Here is a 15,199-nt window from a genome sequence, read left to right as displayed (position 1 = left end):
TTTTGAAGCTTTGTAACACTTAAATATAACACGTTTAAAACAAAATAGCTGTATTGTACCCTCGGATATCCGTGGAAAAAATTTACACCCAAAATAACAAAATTCAGTTTATCAACACTATGTGAATGTTGATAGTAACAAGATAAACAGAACTGCAATTTAGTCCAGACAAATTAAATAATTTTGTGCCAACAAAAATGAGATTTTTCAACCAAATGTTTCACATATGATGTGCCAAATAAATTTGAATTGGTTTCTGCTAATGAGCTTGCTTTTTTTGTCATTAAAGTAGAAAAAACTTTAAAAATGTATTCTTTATAATCATTATCGTCCAGATCTCGTCTTATTAGTTTCATTGTACTAATATCCGTCGGCTAATTTACAATGATAAATGCGATGTTAAAACATTTTATCGTTAGCGGCTTCTGGAGTGTCCGAGACATATCTTATTTCATTGATAAAATGCACAGTCCCACCGATTTCCACTTGAACCATACTAGAGTTGTGTTTTAAGTTATTTGGACTCATTTTATTTTACACAGTATTTCCGTCCTTTCCAATCTTTTACTCATGACATTTAATTAATTTATACCCTGTTTTTAAACTAGGAGGAGTAATTCAAATTTACCGCGCTGTAATGCTTGTTTGTAATCCAACATCAGGCAAGTTTACTCAACTGTTACGAAATTTTGACAGTATTGACATTTATGAAATTTTAACACTATTGGCATTTTAAAGATTAATTAAGTTATATCGGCGATTTTTTATGTTTTCTGCGTTATTCCGTTAATTTTTAGATTTTTAGTCTGCTTTTATATAAAAAAAAAACAGTTGTTTTAGAAATCTTTAGCGATGTATTAGTACACTTCACGTCATAAAAAACTGGTACACTTTTTTTCCCAATGTAAACCTGTGTTCAAACTGGACACAATGGCTCGTGAATCACATCGTTGTTGCCATTACAGATAACGGAATTGCACTAAATCTAAATAAAAAAAAATAACATTTAAAAATATATAAAGTTTATAGATACAGTCGGAAAAATGAAAGAATACCCATGAACGATCACATCAATCATTTTTATTTTGTATTTGCTGTCTTTTTCTATAACAAACGTTTGTTATTTATAGAAAAAGACAGCAAATACAAAATAAGTGATTGATGTGATCGTTCATGGGTATAGGGCTTTTCATCGATTGTCATTTGTTTCGAGCTTCTGTCATGTGTCACATAATATTAAGATATCTACGTCATACGTCTTTCGTTTGTATTATTGTATATACCAATAACGTATGTCGTAGATATATTAATATTATGTGACACATGACAGAAGCTCGAAACAAATGACTGTGAATGAAAAGCCCTATAGGGCTTTTCATTCACAGTCATTTGTTTCGAGCTTCTGCTTCTGTCATGCATGTGTCACATAATATTAATATATCAACGTCATACGTTATTGGTATATAACAATGATGCAAACCAGAGACGTATGACGTAGATATATTATGTGATTACATAATTATGTGACACATGACAGAAGCTCGAAACAAATGACAATCGATGAAAAGCCCTATTCTTTCATTTTGCCAACTGTCGGTATTATTTTTATCGTTAATAACAAACAACCGTATCTAATAAATTTAATAAACAAGAGAGGGTTAATTAAGTTAATCTTAAAAAATCCATGTATAACTGAATAATTAAACGATTAAACATAATAAAAAGCAATAGGTCCAGTCCTCGATGACTTATTTAATTACTTAACATCAGCCAGATTTGACAAGTTGGTCAAAGTAAATTTTTAACGATGTCACGTCAGTGTGATAAAACGGGAATAATTTCTAAAATAGAAGATGGTTGATCTGTCCGAAAACTGGCTCAAGAGTTGAATAATATTTTCGTTGAACTGGCAACGATGCCCTAGAAATTAGAATGACACATTTGACAAGACCAACTTAAACAACTTAAAAAAGACGATTTTTGGTATAAGAGTTGTACCAGTTTTTTATGACGCGAAGTGTACCTATAATATAATGTTTACTACTGTCGAAGCCCGTCATGATCAACCAAAAAAGAAGATGTATTCGGTGATTTTTCTAATGACATTATTGTGTGTGAATCTGTCTTTTGAGTTTTACTCCTCCTGGTTTAAAAAAAGGGTATAGTAAGTTTAGACACCACTCCCTAAACATCACATAAATGAAGTAGATAGTCGTTGCATAATTATTAGTAACCAAGATTATTGTAGTGCTACTCGGTTGACTTTACTATGTTATTTTTACTGATTTTTTATTTAGTCACTAACTTATATTTAAATAAAAAGACTTACAGTGCACTAGTGCACAGATTCTAAAAGTGCCAGTGGGGGATGGCGTCTGTGCGCAGTATTATAGTTGGCGTATGAGAGAGAAAGTATTCGAAATAATGAAATAACAAATTTTATATTACATATTGTATGTTATTTCATTATTTCGAATACTTTCTCTCTCTCTCATACACCGACTATAATACTGCCCATAGACGCTATCCCCCACCGGCACCTTTAGAATCTTTGCACTGTACTTTATATTATTTTATTTACTACACTGACTTTACAAAAACGTTAAAACAATAAGCACATTTAAGCGTTAAAAAGTTAAAACATTTAATTCATTAGAAAGACTACAATATTTATTTATACGTTACCACATATCCGCGACTTTATTAGACTTCGATTCCTTAAATACTAACATAAATACTTCTCGAATACCATAGAATTCTCCAGAATAAAACGAGTATTTACATAATATCAAATAAACAACTTTAGAATTTACTAGTACATTATAAATCAAACTTGTTTACGTCGAATTACAATAAATAGGCCGGAATTTTCGGCGGTCAATCGGGTTCTAAGAACGCCACATTATTTTCCGGAACTGATTGCGGAAAATGTTAATATAAATTCAAAGTCAAGGTATTTCAAGGTGAAGGTTGTATATTATTCTTAAAATATTATGGCAAACAGGCACATATTTATTAAAGCTGATCAGAAATCGACGATTGAATCATCCACATGAGCGGATTCTGCCAGTCAAGTAGTTCCAATTTTATCATAATCTCCATCACTCAGGGAGCTATTATATCTTACCAGCACTATGAAGAAAGATAAAGTAAAGCATCTTTTTTTATTTTGATATATTTTTCTCTAAATGACCTGAAAGTTCCTAATGTCACCATCACCAAATATTCAAAGAATACTAAATTATATTTAAGGGGCGGTGGGGGCAAAAATACTACAAAAGTAAAATTACCAGAGATACAGCGTGTTGAATATTCCTACCTTCGACTCGCTTTGCCGCGGCTTCATGCCAGCACGCGTGAGCGTAGTGAGAAACGTTAAACAACTATTCGCCAGTCTTTTGAAGATTACTCCGCGGTTCAAAAAACATATTCCGATGTGCATCAGTTTACGATTTGGCAGACAAATAAGAAAATGAAGATGCAGTTGTCAAAACTTTAAACGCATTTTTCTCAAAACTGCTTTTTCAAATGCGGTGGACATTGTAACTGAAAAACTACTTGAACTATCTACCTGAAATTTTGCATAGATTTTCTATAGACATTTTACGAGGTAACAACGTCGAGATGTTTTTCGTTTTGTGCTTATTTTTTGTTCAACAATAATAAATCTGTTGATTTTCACAAAATGTTTGCCAAAAATTTCGTATTTTGACTTCTGAGTGATACCAAAAATTAAAAAATCATTAAAAAAAAACTCGACGTTGATACTTCGTGAAACTCATAAGCTAATTAAATCTTTTTGAATTTTTTATTTCGTATTATCCAGTAACGAGTTCTCTAATGTCCACCGCAAAATCTATTTTTTTGAGCTGTCTGTCAAAATTTGTCTGTTTGAGCTGTCACCAATGGCTTATTCTTCAATATTTTGGATTGAATTTTGTTTTGAAGATTCTTTGAATTGTACTTACTATGTTTATTCAATTTGAAAATAAAATAATTTTACCATAGCTTCAAAAAAATTCACAAAAATGTGCTTGATATGTTGAAATCAACATGAAATCAACCATATCCCCCCCTTAATTGTATATATGTGCCCATATGCATATAATATTCTTATGATTTATAATAAATTTACAATCAAGGTGCAGTAGAAATAAATAAACCGAGTCACGTTAAATGCTACTAGCAGCACTCCCGAATCATAATTTACAATGTATATACATTGTAAATCCCAAATCATGATTTCCAAAGTTTATACATTCGGGAGTGCTCCTAGTAGCATTTAACGTGTCTTCTTGATTGTAAATTTAGTATAATATTGTAGCAAATATATAGTTTATCTATCATGGGTGAATGGATCAAGCAATCCAAAGCCAATAAATCAATTGGACCTGTGTAAGTCCTAGGTTTTCACCCATCGTGACCGGAACTTGAACCGGAAGTCGATATTTTGAACTCTTCGCGTAACTTTGCGTCGACTTTTCAATACGCGATGATTGATATATCACATGTATTATTTCTGCGACTATAATGTGGCACTCCTGGTTATACCCACTTTTTTAACAGGAAGTGCATAAGAACTGGAAGTATAAAAATATGTTTATTCTCGTTTCCTAAGGCGCGTGGACTAATATATCGCTTGTTGAATTTCGGCGACTTTAAAACAGTACTCCCAGTTGCATCTATAAAACCGAAAGTCCGAGGTCAAATTTCTCATCTTTTTCACTATCCTTGGGACACCTCATTTGTCATTCTATGTAGTCAAAAAGGGGTGATATACACGCGAGTAAGTACGCGAACTTATGGCTCGCGACCTTTTTCGCGCGTGTATCACCGCAAGTACGCGTACTTTAAGTCCGCCGAGTAAGTACGCCGTCGATCCAACAAGTTTGAAATCTTGTAACCCGTACTTGTATCACTGCCACGAGCCACGAGCCTCGAGCCATCATGTTATTGCGTTTAAAGTTACACTTATATTTTCACTAATTAAGCAAATTGCCTAGAAATAATTCAATCGGTTATTGTTGAAAGGAGACAAGTTACATTTTATAAGTTTTGAGAAAACCGTAAAACACTATTTTAAACTATACTAAATTATTTTGATTATTTGTTTTTGAGTAAACCTAATTATTTATAGGCTGTTTTATCCTCCTGATGAAAATATTACCATCTTATCTATGATATTTTGTTTGTTTATGCCTACCTTGTGTTAAATTAAAATAGATCAAAAACAAGTGCTATACTTCATATCATGATTTTGACTGCTTACTACACTTATAAAAAATCAAATTATTCTTCTATTTAACAAAACCTGATCAAAAAAATAATCAAACTCTACTAAAAAACATAAGATTTCAGCAAAATTAGGTACACAGAAAATAAAAAATTTAACCACGAGGACAGTTTCTAAATTTTTTGCTACCGACGGCGACCGCGATCTTTAAAACCGCGTACTTTAAGTCTGCCGTGTATCACCGACGGCGAGCCGAGTAAGTCCGCGATCTTTAAACCCGCGTACTTAAAGATTGCGTGTGTATCACGCGCTTAATAACGGAGGAGTGTGTTTACAAAGCACGACGCACAGACAGACATGGATAATTCAGCGTTTTCACATTTTTTTAAAATGGGTGAAAAAAAAACACGATTCTGATATTACGTAATATAAACTTTACCTTCATTGATCTTCAAACATTAAGCGCCTCATTTTGACACCTTTCTCGCTACGAGTTTTATTAAATTATCAAATATTTGTCAAATATACATCGGAGAGAAACCTTTTAAAATAAGGAAAATTTGAAAGTTACCTCATTAATATATGTTTTATTATGAACAAATATAATCAAAGATGTTAGTGCAGATATAAGCCTAAATTATCAAATTGTAAAATTATTATGGTCTGTAATTTAAACTACTTTCTTATCTTCAAGCGATTTGCTATATAGACTTTATCTAAATTACGATAACTTTTTAAACTGAATTTTAATCCCTGATATTATAATATATTTTTTAGACAACAGGGGTGAATTATACAAATTTCTGCAAATAAAATTTGAATTATCAATTTCTACAAAAATGTATTACAGACAAACTGCAAGTATAGTATTTTTACTACAAAAACGTTATTACGTAGGTCAAAATTTTTGACGTAAGAGAACTGTCAAAACATTAGAATGTGACTTTTCATTATTGCTATGTTTATTATAAACACGGCAATAATGAAAAGTCACATTCTAATGTTTTGACAGTTCTCTTACGTCAAAAATTTTGACCTACGTAATAACGTTTTTGTAGTAAAAATACTATATTAAAATTACCCGTGTTGAGCTGCCCCCCTCTCCCACTTGCAAAAATTAAAAAACAAATAGCGCTGATCTATGAGCTATTTATGAGCTTTCATATTCCGCAAATTAAAAATTTTGAGCTCGTTACACTGAGCAGGAATTTAATATTTTAGTGGAGGTGGGGGGCTGGGTCAGCCCCCCCACTACTTAAAAATAGGAATATTGAATCGATCTTTGCGGCAGCAGTACGAGCTATTTATGCGCTCTCGAAGTGATATAGTTTCGATTTTTGAGCACATCTCCCAGCCCCCCCACTAAAATATTAAATTCCTGCTCAGTGTAACTAGCTCAAAATTTTTAACTTGCGTGCCAGAAATTTCGAAGTATCTAGATTAACAGGAAAATACAGCCGAGGGAGAAGGCTCTGGTTGACTAGTGGTTGAATAATTTGAGTGTGTGGTTTAGATGTCGGTACAATGAACTATTTAGAGCAGTAACATTCAAGATGTGTATTACCGTGGTGATTGCCAACCTTCATTTCAAGAGAAAATTGAAATGGAAAAAATTAATTCATGGATTAATGTTAACAAATATTTTGGAGAGGAAGCTTTCTAGATATTATGTATAGCCACTTGAGCGTATCTTAAACTATTTAGTAGTTGACTCTGAAAACCTATTCTGAAACGATATAATTGTAGTCTTATATTATTTTACTCAATATCCCAGAGAACGGCAGTTATCGCTAGTGGCGCACAACCCCCGTACATGCGACTATATACACGAAATTTTCGATTTTCTAAATATGACTGAATTGAAAATTGGCCCAAATCCCATCTTAAAGTTTAGGAAAAGACTGGCCCATCCATATGTCAACTATCCATTTTGGTCCAAGGGTGTGTATTTTACGACCATTCCCTTTTCTTTCTCGTCCCCAAAACTCCCAAAAATTTCGAAAATATAAGTCCAACCTGTGCGGCTTCTGATAGTACTGATCATTACCTTTCCATTGCATGTTTAATTTTGAAAATCCGAGGTCAGATATTTTATTCAATTTCTAAGTTAAAAAGGGGAAAATTGTTTGTGGGTATGTATGTGTGTATGTGTGTGTGGAAAAGTTACGCCGATCTGAATTTTTTTTGTTTCAAGAGGGGGTCAAGGCCGATTCAGAACCGGTGTAGTTTGTGACTTTCGACCACCCATAAGCCAGCTATAGCACTGGTTAAGTACAAAACGCCAAATTTTTTGGTTCCAAATGGTGCTTAAGCGGTCAGGATCAGACATACACAAGGCTTAGTATAGCCGAAAAACTGAAAAATTAAACTTTGAAAATTTTAGTTTTTCGACAATTACTCAAAATTACAACTTATGAATTGCACCAATAACTGAGTGTTTGTGGGAGGACTTTAGACTGTAGACGCGTTTATCGGTGTGTACCTCATATCTGGGAAAATTCGAATTTTTAAGTTACAGGCTTCATAAGTGTGATCAAATCTATTTCCTACATGGGAAAAAAACGGGTTTTCAAGATCAATAATTCCTGTAATACCTTCAGTTATCATACTTGACCTTGTTTGCATCAGATACTACTTGTAAATACGTTTCAAACTCATGTTTAGTGATCAAAATCGGTTAAGCCGTTTCGAAGTTATCGAGCTCCAAAAGTATAATCCATTTAAAGATTATCGCCGAAATGGTTTATGCAGTTATAGTGTTACAGTTACGACGCTAAGTTTGATCGGGCATTCTGAGTTCGTTTACCGGCCATCCCAATATTTTTTTTCAATCTATTTCGAATAGAAAAAAAATCTAGTGTACATTCGATGGACACTAGATCATTTGGGAGATAATGCGGGAAAGGCGACCATTTATAACGCTTAACCTGTAATCGAGAAACATTACATTCAACTTCATACATTTAATTTATACTCCTGATACAAGAATAAAAAACTGCTAAACGTCGTAAAAATGAGTGCCGCATACAATATTCCAGCTACAAAAGAGCTTATATGAATATTACGTGGCGCGAAAATGTATTTTTATTTTGATGGAAAATAAAATTCTAGTTTTATTTTAAAAGATTTGTCCATAATATTTGCTAAATTTGAAGTAAAACGCGCCACAAAATAGCTTTAAAATGAAAACTGTACCAAAGTTACGCTTTTGTGGCGCGTTTTACTTCTTTAGCAAAAAATATTATGGAAAAAATCTTAAAATCAAACTAGAATTTTATTTTCCATCAAAATGAAGCGTTTAGCGCTTTTTTATTCTTGTTATATTTACTGTAATATTATATTCGTTTATATATTTTATAGTACAGTGGAACCCCGATAATTCGGCCCCCGATAACCCGGAAGTCCGGCTAACCCGGACCGATTTTCATCAGACAAAACACACATTTTGTCACTTTGACTGAGTTTTTTACCAAGAACTGTACAACTGTTACAACTGTACGTAATTTAGATGTACTGTGCATATGTATTTCAATTATGATGCATGTTTTTGCAATTATAATGTGTTTTTGTTTATTATTTATATGTATTTTACTAATTTTTATCATATTCTCCGGCAAACCCGGATTTTCGATAACCCGGATCGGCCGCGGTCCCGATTAATCCGACTTATCGAGGTTCCACTGTACTCATACTACAGTTCACGGACAAAAACAAAATAACAAATTAGTAAACAATTAATGAAAGATAGTGACTGCGAATCTAAATACATATAAGAACTACAGGAGGTAACCTTTAAAATCTGCGAGAAATAATGCTGATTGACCTAAAAGTAAAAAGTTGGAGAAGACAAAATAATCCAGTAATAGGTAACTTTTAAACCTATGTACACAATTGGACCTGAAAATCATGAATATATTCAATCCCAATAAAATATTCATAAATATAATATTTGGCGTCAAGGACACAACACAAAATTAAAATTAGTACTTGACTATATTATAGTTAGACAAATATTTGAAGTGAAAATACAAGGCACCTGATTATACAGGGTTATAGGATGTGGATCAAATCATTACTTATTGGAATTTTGAGCAAAAATTTCGTATAAAGAGTAACACTCAAATATCAACCGAAAACTAAAAGACAACCGAGAGGGAACTGAAGTTTAATATAAACAGCCTTTACGATAATATGCACACGTAAACTATATCAGCGCAGATAACCCAGGCTGTGGGTGAAAAAACGTGATATAATTCAGGAATTTTTGAAACCTATCAGGTGTTGTAAAAGACGATGCCAGGAATAACTTCTACTAAAATGTAACCAAAAATTTTGTGCGGTTATTTATTTATGACGATTTTCATTTGTTAAATTTACAATTTTTCAAGATTTTTAATTTTGCAGCTTAGGATATTCATTTCAGACAAAAACTTTGAAATAGAAAATTGTAGTAAATTAAAAAACCTACAATTTGAGCTATGGCAAGTTTAATTTCGTTAATACGATATTGCAAAACAGCCTGCGAAAGGTCCAAAATGGCGGTTTTTTGCAATTGCCTTATTTATTGTAAAAATAACTTTTATGTATTTTTTAAGGCTTTAAAATGAAGATCTTTCACTACTAAACATAAAAAAAATTTGTAGTGCCGATTGGTGAACTTGTTGTTCAGATATTATAATTTGTTTATCCCAAGAGGTCAAATGTCCAAGGCTATAGCTTTTTGAAAAAAAATCGTACAGAGTTAATCCAAGATCCACTCTCCTTCTAAAGACTTATGTTTTCATATTCCGATATAAATAAATGCGTATAACATTTTTCAACCTATTATTTCGGGTTTGAAAATAAGGGGGCAAATTTAGTTATAAACATTTAGAACTGAAGCCGCCCCTCTACATCCTATGAGTTTTTAACTTGCAGGTTATTGTTGCTGAAGACAAAATAAAGATTCAAAACTAAATAAAAATTTTCTACGACCAACTGAAGCCGAGATAATTGTTTTTGTTTTCTTAAATCGTAGTGACTTTATTTATAACAATTAAGAAATTATTTCACAGTCATTGACTAAAGAAAGACTTATATTATCTTAAAATAAAAATTATTTTAACCGAAAATTACATTTAATTATTGAAAATGATTTTTAAAGTGTAATGGAGATTTATTTTTCGTTACGACTATGATTTATTGTGTCGGTTGCCCTTAGCAACGGCTAGCAACTTATAATACATTGTATCACAGTTTTTGCTTTAAATTTTAAAGCACCGCTTGGATTGACATGAAATTTGGCAAACACATAGATAACATGTTAAAGAATAAAAATTATATTGGGCCTCTGTGTGCTTTTGTCCTGGGGGTGTGTCACCCTTTATGAATGGTGAAAAAATATATGTTCAAAATAAGTTCGGAAATGGATAAAACTTCTAATTCTAAGCACTTTTCGTTCTATAGCATTTTTTCACCAAGTTAATACCTTTCGAGTTATTTTCGAGTAAATATCTTAATTTTTCAACAACAAAAAAAACACCTTTTTAGGCGGTTTTTGAGAAGTAACTCAAAAAATAAGTATTTTATTGAAAAAATGGGTTTTAACAAAAATATAGAAAATTAAAAATTGAAAAAATGATGTATGCATGAAATCTCTAGACCCAGTATAAACAAAGTTCTAGCTAATGAAAAATAGGTTCATATCCGTCAAATTTCAAAGTGAATTATTTCAACGTGAAATAATCAAAAAATCATGCAATTTTTGGAGAAAAATCATTTTTTAAAGTATTTAAAAAAATATGTACATATATCTGTTTTTAAAAAATGTTTATAGCATCAAAAGTAAGCAAGTTACTCTGAAAATAAAGTTGATCTCTTTTTTTTTTGGTCAAAAAACTCGAAAGTCAACCCCCAATTAGCATCTTAAATCAAATTACTCATTACCGCTTCACAAGTTACTTTGCTCATGTATTATTAATTTATATGATCTGTAAGTATCATCGGTTCAAAGGGCTTATTTAAAAAAAATGGTTTTAAAGCAAATCTGTTTTAATTTTGAATTTAAACAAAAAATTTTTTTTCTAAATAACTTAAAATTTATTAATGTGACCAAAAATCACAAAGAGTAAAAAAAATTAGTTTTTGCTGTTATGAATATTTTGGATTTTTTGCTTTTTTTTGGAAGGCAAAAATTTATTAAGATATGGCTGTTCTAAATTTGCATACACTCGTGATTATTGACTAGTTCAAGTCCTTTTAACTACTACCCCTTCAAAAATAAGCACTTTGAACCGATGAAACTTACAGACATAAACGACACATACACGAGTAAAACAACATTGAAGTAAAATTGATTAATTTCATTTTTGATGCTAATTAAGGGGTGACTTTCCCGAGTTTTTTGACCAAAAAAAAAGAGATCAACTTTATTTTCAGCGTAACTTGCTTACTTTTGATGCTATAAACTTGTTTTTAAAAGAGATATACATATTTTTTTAAACACTTTAAAAAAGTTGTAATGATTTTTCTCCAAAAAGTGCATGCTTTTTCGGTTATTTCACGTTGAAATAATTCACTTTGAAATTTGACGGATATGAACCTCTTTTTCATTAGCTAGAACTTTGTTTAGTCTAAGTTTAGGGTCTAGAGATTTCACGCGTGCACCATTTTTTTTTAATTTTTAATTTGCTATATTTTTGTTAAACTCTTTTTTTTAAGAAAATACTTACTTTTTGAGTTATTTGTCAAAAACCGCCTAAAAACGTGTCTTTTTTGTTGTTAAAAAATGAAGGTATTTATTCGAAAATAACTCGAAAGGTATTAACTTGGTGAAAAAATGCTATAGAACAAAAGGTGCTTAGAATTAGACGTTTTATCAATTTCCAAACTTATTTTGAACATATATTTTTTCACCCCTTATAAGGGGTGAAATTCACCCCTAGGACAAAAGCACACAGAGGCCCAATATCATTTTTATTCTTTAACATGTTATCTATGTGTTTGCCAAATTTCATGTCAATCCAAGCGGTGTTTTAAAATTTAAAGCGAAAGCCGTGATTCAATGTATTATAAGTTGCTAGCCATTGCTAAGGGAAACCGACACAATAAATCAGAGTCGAAACGAAAAATAAATCTCCACTACACTTTAAAAATCATTTTCATTAATTAAATGTAACTTTCGGTCAAAATAATTTTTATTTTAAGATAATATCAGTCTTTCTTTAGTCAATGACTGTGAAATAATTTCTTAATTGTTATAAATAAAGTCACTACGATTTAAGAAAACAAAAACAATTATCTCGGCTTCAGTTGGTCGCAGAATATTTTTTATTTGGTTTTGAATCTTTATTTTGGCTTCAGCAACAATAATCTGCAAGTTAGAAACTCATAGGATGTACAGGGGCGGCTTTAGTTCTAAATGTTTATAACGAAATTTGCCCCCTTATTTTCAAACCAGAAATAAGAGGTTGAAAAATACGCATTTATTTACATCAGAATATGAAAATATAAGTCTTTAGAAGGAGAGTGGATCTTAGATTACCTCTGTACGAATTTTTTTCAAAAAGTTATAGCCTTGGACATTTGACCTCTTGGGATAAACAAATTATAATATCTAAGCAACAAGTTCACAAATCGGGCACTAGAAAGAATTTTTTTGTGTTTAGTATTGAAAGATCTTAATTATAAAACCTTAAAAAAATACATAAAAGTGATTTTTACAATAAATAACGCAATTGCAAAAAACGGCCATTTTGGACCTTTCGCAGGCTGTTTTGCAATAACGTATTAACGAAATTAAACTTGCAATAGCTCAAATTGTAGGTTTTTTAATATACTACAATTTTCTATTTAAAACTTTTTCTCTAAAATGAATATCCTAAGCTGCAAAATTAAAAATCTTTAAAAATTGTAAATTTAACAAATGAAAATCGTCATAAATAAAAAACCGCACAAAATTTTTGGTTACATTTTAGTATAAGTTATTCCTGGCATCGTCCTTTACAACACCTGATAGGTTCCAAAAATTCCTGAATTATATCCTGAAATCGACCTATTTTTCACCCACAGCTTGAACTAAGACTAGACCGGAGAGTTAATTGTGCGTATGTAAATCACGACACAAATGGGCTTTATACCCACATATTATAATCGCTAAAGGGAGCTATATCAAGCCTTGGGAACAGGGCCGTAACTACGATGTTGGGGGCCTCGGGGCAAATGTGGACTGGGGGCCCCCTACCGGGAGGTCTGAGGAATGTACCCCCAGCGCAAGGGGTGTCCGGAAAAATCTTTGACATTTAACCCCTTGAAAGCGCATTTTCTCTCCTATATGAACACCACACTCTATTCTTTCTTTTTTTTTTCAGCATGTTCTGCAATAACTATAAAATTAGCAGCGCTAATGATTACAGCTTCATCTGTATCTGACATTGCGGACGGATTATCAACGAATGCGTTCGTTCGTTACAATGTAAATGGTCTTACTTTGTACTGACGAATAACCAAGCGAACACCTACGAATTCGTTCCTTCGTTCGTGTTCACTTTGATTTAAAAGCACCTTAACGTGCCTTAGGGAGCGTTCACTACGGAGACCAAAGGATGGTATCCTAGCCTAGAGCATGGTATCGTACTCTTCATAATCGTGAATTCTTGCATTTAAAATAATGTATTTATTTTACCTGGCGATCGAAACTATATTATCGATCCTATGTAAAATAAATGCATTATTTTGAATGCCAGAATTCACGAATATGAAGAGTAGGATACTATGCTCTAGGCTAGGATACCATCCTTTGGTCTTCGTAGTGAGCACACTCTCAAGCTACTGCAGTGTGAGCCAAGCACACTCAGTGAATCTGGTCAGTGTACTAGTGGGACTGATCCTAATGTGCTCATTTTATCTTATGTAGGTATATTCACCTTTATTTTCAATATGTGGTTCCTTTCACGTACCAAGATGTGGTCTGGGGTAAATTGATTAAGACAAAGTAGCTGGGATCTGGGGTCCCTATTCCGGTTGCATTTTAGTTTTCATTTCGCCAAAATAACAAATTTCCTCAGTCACAATTATTTATATGTTTACGAAAGGTCTCGGGGGCCCCAGCTTAGCCCGGGCCCCCCTCTTGCATTGGCATTTTCGGTTTTATTACGCCGCAATAACTAATTTTTTTGAGTAATAATTTAAATTTTTATGTTAAGGTCTCAGGGGCCCCAGCTTAGCTCAGGCCTCAGGGGCCCTGTTCTGTTCCAATTGCATTAAGTCTAAAAGACTAATTTCCCTAGTGAAAAATTAAAACTATTTTGCGGTCTTTTTCACAATTGGTCATTTGAAAATATTTCCTTGTGATCGGCTTTTAAAATACATATTTTTATTTTCCTCGTTAAAATCTATGCACGGGGCCCCCTTGGTCGGGGGCCTCGGGGCACTGCCCCGGTTGCTCCAATGGTAGTTACGGCCCTGCTTGGGAAAAGAAGAGCGAACCTACCGACAAACAAATAAGAGCATATTCATCTTCTTAGGCTTCTATTGTCCATTTTTGGGCATAGACCTCTCCCAACTCCTTCCATCGGATCTTGAATCGGCATACTTTCAATTTGTTCCGGCTATTTTTTTGATGTCATCTACCCATCTCATATGTGGTCTTCTTCTTGGTCGTCTACCTAACATATTATAAAGTGATACTCTCGAACAAGAGAAACAGATAAATCATGTGTAAGTGGAAGCAAAACCTCTAAGGCTTGGAGATTCGTAGGAAGTCTAAGAGCGAAAATATACATACATCAAGGTTTAAAAGTCACTACGTAAAATAACTATAAGTGTTCAGACCTGAATATCTCCAACAGATACAATAAAGATTAACAACCATCTCAGAGAATTTTATGGTAAATAAGGGACTAAGGCAAGGCTGCAGTCTATTTAGAACACTCTTCAAAATCTACATGAATGAGGAGGTACTGAAGAAATAGAGAAGATCATGTTCTG

The 15,199-nt window shown here is 32.6% G+C and overlaps 1 long non-coding RNA gene across 1 annotated transcript in view; it reads right to left on the bottom strand.

Annotated features, from left to right (window-relative positions):
• LOC126888873 (uncharacterized) overlaps positions 1-6,026 on the bottom strand; it is a 50,869-nt gene extending 44,843 nt beyond the window's left edge. Inside the window, exon 1 of the long non-coding RNA XR_007699689.1 lies at positions 5,673-6,026. This is a non-coding gene — a long non-coding RNA (uncharacterized LOC126888873). The remainder of the gene's footprint in view (positions 1-5,672) is intronic.
• Positions 6,027-15,199: the final 9,173 nt, after the last annotated feature.

Source organism: Diabrotica virgifera, chromosome 7 (genome assembly GCF_917563875.1).
Source record: "Diabrotica virgifera virgifera chromosome 7, PGI_DIABVI_V3a".
Classification (NCBI taxonomy): Eukaryota; Metazoa; Arthropoda; class Insecta; order Coleoptera; family Chrysomelidae; genus Diabrotica; species Diabrotica virgifera.
The sequence above is the reverse complement of the archived record's forward strand: the minus strand, read 5'-3'. Positions and strand labels throughout refer to the sequence as shown.